This window comes from Gossypium arboreum, chromosome 3 (genome assembly GCF_025698485.1).
Source record: "Gossypium arboreum isolate Shixiya-1 chromosome 3, ASM2569848v2, whole genome shotgun sequence".
Classification (NCBI taxonomy): Eukaryota; Viridiplantae; Streptophyta; class Magnoliopsida; order Malvales; family Malvaceae; genus Gossypium; species Gossypium arboreum.
This window is the reverse complement of record NC_069072.1, coordinates 17650979-17660975: the sequence shown is the minus strand read 5'-3', so window position 1 is coordinate 17660975 and position 9997 is coordinate 17650979. Positions and strand designations below refer to the sequence as shown.

The 9997-nt window shown below is 32.6% G+C and overlaps 1 long non-coding RNA gene across 1 annotated transcript; it reads right to left on the bottom strand.

Annotated features, from left to right (window-relative positions):
• Window positions 1-8250: 8250 nt before the first annotated feature.
• Window positions 8251-9430, bottom strand: LOC128290374 (uncharacterized). Its single transcript, XR_008280178.1, has 2 exons — window positions 9325-9430; window positions 8251-8442 (listed from the first exon to the last, which is right to left on the bottom strand). It is a non-coding gene; the product is annotated as an uncharacterized LOC128290374 (long non-coding RNA).
• Between the last annotated feature and the right edge of the window lie 567 nt (window positions 9431-9997).

Sequence of the window (9997 nt, the reverse complement as noted above, 5' to 3'; positions counted from 1 at the left end):
CTTTGCGTACATTGGCAATGGCTAGTCTGTCTTCGGCCCTCCAATCAAGGATGGAATAATAGGATGGGCAGAACAATTTGAATTTATAAGAGTTTCAATCCGACTCAACTTGTAGGAGTATTTTTTGAAAAAAAGGCAAAATCGGGTTCAAGCAGTTGATCTTTTTAGTTTAAGTTTCGGAGTTGGGGGTAGTTTCGCATAAAATCTATACGATATGAGCTTTTTCTCTTAAAAAGAATTATTACTGTGTCTACTGTTAAGGGAATAAAAAATTATGAAATTTCAATTGTAGATGTAGTTTATATTTTTCAATTGTATCATTTTAAGTCTGTATATTTTAAAAATTGAAGTTTCAGTGTTGGCATAAGTGACAGTCAATTCATTAATTAGATTATTAGTGAGTGATATGTAAAAATAACAAGTTAAAATGGCATTATATATAATATATTTTTCCTTTTGATTTGTAAAAGAGGAAAAAGCACTCCGCAAATTTAAATCAGTAATGAGAAAACAAAAACATACATAAATAAAAAAAATTAATCATTTGTTAATGGAAAAATAGATGTCATGATTAACTATAAATTTGAACGCAATTTTAAAATTGTTATTGGGTAGTTACAAAAGAACTTGTGACCACATTCGTAGCCTGAGTCCAATAAATTCCAACTCCTTTATGGTCCTGCAACTGAAAATGTAGTGCTCCAAGAAGTGATGCGGGGCAGGGCGTGTACATATAGGATTTTAAGAAATGTGGATATAAAAAGGGGTGACCTCACAATCACATGGCCATGGCGGAGTAAAGGGACCATTCCTTGCTTTCCCAATCTTTTTAAAAAACGAAGTTTCCAATTTCTTTTTATTTTGGGTGATGATTGAACTTCTTACCCACTGAATACTTGGACCTTTTCCCCTACCCCGCTGATCCATTACTAGTTTTCCAGCGAAAATCCAACTTGTTCATACTTTTATCAAATCTTAAAACTTGAATGACAAAATTCATTGAATACAACAAAACCTTGGGATGCAGAATCGGTGCTGGTTTTTATTTTATCTCAACCATCTATAGTGGTAAAGATTGCTACTTGGCGTTAACATCAAACTTCAAATCTTCTCTTATTTTTCTCTAAAAATATTAGTTATGCATATATAGTTTTTTTATGGTGTTACTAAAGTTATTTTACTAACTTATTTATAAAATCAAAAATTTCGGAACTTCCTAGTAAATTAGTCTAAATTTACCTAAAGGTGAAGTCACGAATTCTTGCGAGAAAAACTATAATTTTTGTATTAAAATTTTAATTTTAATTATTAATGTTAAATAAAATAAAAATACAAATTAAATTATATATATATATATATATATTTATTTTTTGCTCTTTGGTATTGTATACAAAAATATTTTAGGTAATGTATAAGTGGTGTATGCTGATTCGATCAATTTGTCTTTTATATATTCCTTTAATTGTAACTACACGAACTTATTATTAGTTATAAATATAATTTGAAAACTTTCCTATGTCTGCAAGCTTTACTTGGAAAGTAATCCATTATAAATCAATAAGTATGAGCTGTAATTTACATTCAATTTACTCATTAAGTTGCAATCTCACTCATATACTTCAACATAAATCACTCGTCCATTAAGTTTTTCCCTCTGAAAGATCACTTGTAAACTGATAAATAAGAACAATTTATTTAGAAGGTATGCACTCAGAATAAATTCCTGGACAAGTTTAATGCTCTTCTATGCAGGCATTAAACCTAAATAAGCCATCTTATATGTAAACATAGTGTGACCTATCAAAATATATTTAGTGTGAATGTCTGATTCTTCAAAACCACCCTTCAAATATGTCTTCAATAAAGAGTACGTTGACAGTGATCTTCTCGATATCAAACTCCTTAAAGATCAATTGAAACTTTGATCACATTGAAAGTCTTGATACAATCTTTTCTTGGCTTGATTCATGCACAATATGTCTTCACTAATGAGCTACTAAGAATCAAAAGCTTAAACAATGTTAGTCAAAACACGCTAACCAAATAAGACAAGTTACAACGGCTAGTTAGATGTTCGTTGAGTTGCAATTGGCCTTTGTAACCAGCACTAATGATCTCTTCCTTTGATATTTTTGAACAAAAATACAGCATCGCATAAAGCAACGTAAATCACTCGACACTCCCTTTACTCCATTCATTCAACTATGAATTTTAATCATGAAATTAATTATTGATACAAGATAACAAAAACATTAACAATAAAAACTCATAGTAAATGCGACTACATGTTAAGTAAAAAAACCAATTATCATCATCTGTATAAGAAAGAAAATTAGAAACAACTTTAAAGAACTTCACCAGTAACAACAACCAACAAATCAAAAAAATAAAAATAAAAATCCTTCAACCCTCTATAATGAAGATCTTGAGTCCTCTAACACTAGAGAAATTTCAATTGTTGCTCATGATATTGGATATTCTTTTTGAGACACAGTTATTTCTTTATCCAAATGCTCTATAAATCTAACATGTATAGCACTCGAAACTTTAGCTATGTTTGAGTAGGTTGTAAATGTAAATAATAATTCATGCAATCTATTTTAGGTGCATGTTTAGAGTTACAATAAGCTAATAGAGAAACCAATTAGACATATATAATTAGAGTTAAAATATTTTATAATTAAGATTTAACTTTTCACCTATTAATTACAAAGTTATTTATTCATTAAGTTAATTAGGCTAAAATAATTAAATCGAACTAATGACCCACGACCATGTTTTATTTTCATAAACCTTAAAATGCCAAGGAAAAAAAATCATTTACAACTTTAATGAGCTCTAATTTCACTATTATAAGTGAAGCTATATTATGCATAAGTTATATACTAACGTACTAACTTTCAACTTAATATTTTGAGACACGAAGGTTTCCAATATATCAAAATATATAAATTATGCACACATAATTATTTAGATTTAGCTCAGTCACACCATGAAAGTCAAAATTAAATTAATTCATAAACAAATTTAGGATCAGTTCAATTTGGATCAAATCCAATGCATCATTGTTGGTCCAAACAACCACATTTAAATCTCTACATTGGAAGCCCATCAAATTCCGATAGTCAAGAGAAGCTTCTCCCCATTTGGACTTACAAACAACAAAATAATTCTATCATGAGTTATTTACTCACGTATGATTACATGGACTATGAATTATTTAAATTATCTACCGATATAGGTTGTCTTCTAAATTAAAAACACTCCTCATAATGTAAATTAATATTAGTTTAATTTTAAGTACGAATGAATATTTACTTAATCATTTGCTTTAAATGTTAATTCATTGTGGACATTCCAACATAGAGATAATTAATGAAATTTATATATTTGCATTTTATGATAATATAATGAAATTTAGATTTAGGGAAAAATAAAACCCTAACACAGAATTGTATTTGATATCAATTATAGCATTTTTGAGACAAAACTTTTACTAATATATTTGAGAAAAAGGGGAAAAAACCATGAAGTCGTTTATTGGTAGTGTTGGTATTAGATATTATTAGCACGGAATTGTTTTGGAACCATGAAGAAGGATGTTCTCATTATTGGTTACAGAATCAGAGGAATTTCCTTTTGTTAGTGCATGAAATCACCTATGGATGTTGATTAATTACAAGAGAATGGACCCAAAATCTGCCCTAACTGGATTGCATTGAGGACTCTTGGTTTCCTGATCTCAGAAGATGGTTTTTCATATTGAAATGAGTTTAGGAATCTAGGAAAATATTTAAAACCCAAATCTGACCACTACAAGAAAATAGACTTTTAGCGGCAATTTCACAAGCGCCGCAAAAGACGCCGCTATAGAAAAAGCCGCAAAAATTTACGGCGTTTATTTGAAAAAAACGCCACAAAAGATCATGACTTTTAGTGGCGTTTGTGATAAAAGCGCTGCTAAAAGTCATGGCTTTTAGCGGCATTTGTGGGAAAAGCGCCGCTAATTTTGGTAGATTTTTAGTGTACATTTTTCACCAATATCCAACCCTTCTTGCATTAAATCCAACCAAAAATAGCAAATGTAGCATAAAAAATACAACAAAAAACGTTAAATGAAAATGACACTTCGATGTAAATTAATAAATGAAGTATAACTCAAAATATTCTTACAATAATGTTAAATGTTACAATGTTAAAAATATTCTTACAAGGAGAAAACAAATGTCTAAGATGACAACTTTTGCGACTGCTGAAACATCTTCATCATATGCTGAAGCTGTAGCTGGAGCTCATCGTACTTTTCGCTTCCTCTCACGCCATTGCTACTACCTCGCCTCCTGCCGCCACGCCTGCCTCCTCATTCTTGTATCTACTCTAAGTTGTTACTGTAGTTCTTCATATTTTCTTTCAACCTCGGCAATTTTCTTAACTGTGCTCGCTTGCATCTGAGCTATCTGGTCTCTTAACCTCTGAACTTCAACTTGAGCATGACTCCCGGAAGGCATGTATTGCTGGGAGCCGGATCCAAAATATTGGGTCGGGGTAACACCAGATCCTTGAAATCGAACTTAACCATACCTTTCAGGATCCAAAACTTCAGTAATAATTCTGTTATCAATGTTCTCAAGATTAACAGAACTATCAATCGAAGCAATCGCTTCATACTCCGCATTCTTCTCTTTTAGTTTCTCCTAATAAATCAATCAAAGAGTTAGAAACGAAATATATAATAAAAAGGAATGCAACATAACTTAACATTATTTAAAGCTACTAATGACGAATTAAACCATTAAAATTAAAGATTATAATTATTTATAATAAATCAAATTATATTAAGTAAATATACCATAATTTGTCTAGCTTCGGATGTCATAGGAGATCCATCTTTGTTCCTATGCGTAATCTCAAAAAGCTGAAGGCGTCCAACTTTTTGACCAGACGAGACTTCCTACAATATAGTAGTAAAAATATTATTTAATAGTAGAAAATCATTAATATTTGATAGAATTAATAAATTCATAATACCTCGGCCTCAGCTACAGAAGCGAAACTTTTCGACCCTACCGTGTGCGTGAATTTTTGTTTTTGCCTGCTGCTTGTTCCAACTCGCTCACGGTCCTACATAATGTAATTATTATTACGTATATAGTAAACACTATATACCGAAAAATTAATAAGAATTTGGAAGTACGTAATACCTCTCATTTCTTTGAATTCCAGAATCTAACCTTATCTTCCCATTGGTACCTCAGCATTCCGGTGGGACATTTCGCAATTTTTCTTCGAGGCTTATGTCTTTCTTAAAATATTGTTTTTTTCAAAGTGCTTTTATGGTCTCTCCATTTTTTACGCAATGCCTTCTTGATATAGTCATCCGAGACCTCTAAAGTAAATCTCTCCTAAAAAAACACAAGTTTAGAATGTAAATATAAATGAAACTTAAACCAAAGTATTATAAATAACAATTAGATGTTTTGTTACCTTAATATTATCGAGAGCTTGATTTTTGTTGCTATCAGGCATGTGATGCCATGATTCGTAGTTGATGGGCAACATATTGACATTTCGTGCTATAATGCCCAAATAACCCGCTAAAAGTCGAGCTTCAGATCCAACAGGCTGACCATGACTGTTTCTACTTACTTTGACACGCTCGACAGGATTTGAGTCGTATAAATCTTTAAGTAGCGTACGTCCTCGACCTCTCAAGGCCCCACCACTTTCAGCTAAAAAACGATATGTTATTATTTATATTAAAAATGAAAAATAAATCAATAATAAAAGTCAACACACATGTAAAATAAACTTAACATTACTTTGAAATTCTGCAGGCTTGTCAAGTGTCTCCGACACATTCGAAGATCTAATAACTGTCCGATGTTCACTATTTGCTTCTTCTGAATTTAGAGTATTCTGGACAATACTTAAATCTCGTAATCTTCTTCTACGCATTTTTCCTGCAATACACATAAAATAGTTAAAATTTTAGTAACAAATTACAACAATAATAGTACATATAAAATAGTTAAATTATATAACATGAGCAAGATTAAAATTATAATATTACATATAATTAAAAAATCGTAAAATCTTACTACATCATAATTCGTAAATATCTTCATCCACATCTTGACGAACCCATTGAAATTGTGTACTAGTACTAGGGATATTTTCATTTAAGTTTTGTTCTAGAAAAGGCAAAGTTTCTGATCTTTCGACGATGTCATCTCTACTTCCATTTCCCATGTCAAACAAGTCTCTAGGGGTGTTTCGGAGTACAACGTACCAACCCTTATCAGTTGGATCTTTCAAGTAAAAAACTTATTTCACTTGAGAAGAGAATACATACGGCTCGTCTATCAATTGTTCTCTTGTGTAAATCAATCGAGAGAAATTCACCATTGTAAAACTAAATTGATTGTTTTTAATTCCGCGAGCAGTATTAATATCAGCCCAATCACATCGAAATAAGATAACTTTCCATTTTCCATAGTAATCTAACTCAATAATATCAGTAAGAAGTCCGTAATACTCCACATTTCCCTCAACGGGATTACTGTCCTTAGCACTAGCATAACTTGTAATTGAAGAATTAACAACTATTCCACAATTTTGAGTTCTCCTTAATCTCTCGTGATATTTTGTATGAAATCTGAATCCATTGATGATGAAGGCACTATATTTTTTTACTACTCTATTCAAGCCTTGGAAAAGCCATTTAACTTCGTCATTAACGTTTTTCCCACTCCAAACCTATTGAACCGAAAGTAAATTGAGTAATTATAAATGTTATGATAAAACATTATTATTTGTCAATAAAAGGTTGAGTTGCATACCGTTTGGCTTAACCATTCATGGAAAGATTCTATGAATAACTTATTAATCTCTCGTTGTTGTAATCTTTGGGAGCGTGAACGAGATCTCAAGATTTGTTTGCACTAAATATGTTAAAAAAGAGGTTTAATTAGTTAGAAAATAAACAAATAAAAAAGATAAATTATCATATTCTAGAACTTACTTGAGTAATGGTTCAATTGAATCGTGGTGAAAAAGAGCATATCTATGTGCTTGTACCCAAGATCTTTCATCTAATTCTACAATTTCAACTTTACCGATTGGTTCTCCATAACTTTGAAATAAATAAGTTTCGGCAAAGTTGGGATCATTGAGCCCAGCATTTCTATTTGGTCTATTCAATCTTGTTTCAACATCTTCTAAATATCTAGAATATAAGGTCATACACTCCTCTGCCAAGTAGCCTTCAGCAATTGATCCTTTTGGATAACGCTTACTTCGACAATAAGACTTCAATTTGCTTAGAACCTAAACACGATATACAACATTATCAAAAGTTGTAACTAAATGTATAGAGGTAAATGAATAAATACTTTACAAATAAATTAGCACCTTTCTATAGGATACATCCATCGATAGAAAATCGGTCCTCCAATTATTGCTTCACGAGGGAGATGGATTACCAAGTGCACCATAATAGTGAAGAAAGAAGGTGGAAAGATCTTCCCTAAATTGCATAAAGTCAAAGCGGTTCGATCTTGTACTTTCTCAAGTTCTTCAACATCCAAAATTTTGTCACAAATAGCTTTCATTATATTGGAAAAGTCAATTATACAGGACGTAACCTTTTTTAACATACAACACCGTAAAACAAGTGGTAGTAAATCTTGCATCAAGATGTGATAATCATGTAATTTTAAAGAATATAGTTTTCCATCTTTAAGACTCACACATCGAGATATATTTGATGCATACGCATCTGGGACCTTTATATCTTTCAACACCGTGCAGAACATTTCTTTTTCTTTGTAGCACCCCAAACCCGACCCTGACGTTATGACCGGATCCGACATGCCACATCGAAACGTTCAAAACATTTTATATTGTTGATCCAGAAAAACTTACTTAGTGTTTTAAAAGATAATTTCATTATAGGTTAAAGTGAATGGAAACTGTGCACCAGGTAAGAAACCGGAAAAGAGGTGGTGAGTCCATCTGATCGCTAGTACCAAGCTCCTTCGGATCCAATCCTAGACATGCATATCGCCATTGCCACACCTTAACGTCATGGATATTTCTAGGAAACCGATTTGATTAAGTCATTTTTAGGAAAAGTGATTAATTTTGGAAAATACTTTCATTGCGGAAGCTTTGCTTGTTGTCGTGTTATTTTGAAATCAATTGTTGTTTTTGAAAACACGCCCTAAAGCTATCCAATTTCAACAGTTAAAATAAGTAATACCTATCTTAGTAATACATATTAAAACCATAAAAAATAATTAAGCGGCCTTATTACATTTAAAAACCCAAAACTTCAACGTAAATAAAAGGATGTCCAGTTCACCAGAAGAAAATCAAACTTTCAGAACGGGTGACCACTCTGAATTCCCTCACAGCTCCAAGCCCACTATGGTTGGGGATTTCCTGCGTGGATGAAAATAAAAGGGGTGAGTTTGGGGAAACTCAGTGTGTAAGGAAAACCCATTCAAAGCCCAAGTCAGCTCCAGCCCATTGGGCCTAAGCCCATTCAGGTAACAGTGGTACTGGACCAGAGCCCTTTTCAGATTACAATAAACTGGGCCTTAGCCCCATATTCAGATAACAGTATGGCCCATAGGCCCATTTCAAAATACATGCAACATCAATAACATATGCAAGCCCATTTGGGGAGACTACTCAATCCACCAACCACTACACTCCACCGCATCACCATACACTCCATGTGGGGAATAGCTCAACCCACCCATTAACACTCCACGATTTGACGCCTTTGCTCGATTATCATAGAATTGAGGCAAAGCCTCCAAGACGTGGACAAGCCACTTTCAGTACTTCCTCCGTCAATATCCCGGTCCATGCATCGATAATAACAACATGACATGCAGTAAATAACAACAGTCAAACATGCATTTAGGTCAATTTAACCCTAGGGGTATTTCGGTAATTTTGCACCTAGGGGTATAACAAGAATTTTCCATACATAGGGTATTATAGTAATTTAGCTGCTTTTAGGGTTTTTCATGCATATTCCTATTTTTCACGTACTAACAGAATCACGTACCAAGGATTCTTACCGAATTGCGCCCGTTGGCCCATCATTCCAATTTTGGTCCATTAAGCCCAAAAATATCGAGGGCACAAAAATCATGCACTTTGTAGTCCAAACATTGCAGCTTACCAAAAACATTAATCAATTTACCTCACGAGCATTCGCACACTCGCAAATATACAAAATACTGGTTTTTGGCATTTCGGCTTTTCGGCTTTTGCCGATCTAGACTAAGAAAGAGGGTGTTAGTTACACACCTGTTTGCGACGATATGCTGACGAGATCCACACACGAACCGCCTACAATTGGATTACTAACACGTTAATCTAACTATTCAAATACAAACTATGTATTAACCCCTTACAATATTCGGCCAACCACACCTACAGATTATAGTAAGCTTATAAGAAATCAATAAGTAACTCATTAACAAATTTTTGTCAATGTTTACCACATAATCATAATTTTACTGCAAGCTGTCTTCTTGAGCAATAGTCACTAAATCATTTATAACTGGAGCTACGAAAGTCCAAATCAAGTGCCGTTAACTTTCCCTGAAAATAGACTCATATATCTTATATCCATAAAATTTTTAGAATTTTTTGTTTTGCCAATCAATACCATATTTTTCTTAAAGTTTCCCATGTTTCACTGTTTGACTAATCTGACCACTCTTCATTACAAATCAAATTTCTCATTGTACAGAATTCAAAATATGTTCACGTTTATTTCATTTGAAACTAGACTCAACAAGATTTAATTACATAATTTATTTAGCTTCTAATTCATCTCCCACAATTTATGGTGATTTTCCAAAGTCACATTACTACTGCTGTCCCAAGCAGATTTATTACCAAATTCACTCTTTCACACATAACCTGCATGCATGTTATTTAAACATGTATATCACCAATCAATCATCACATGTCT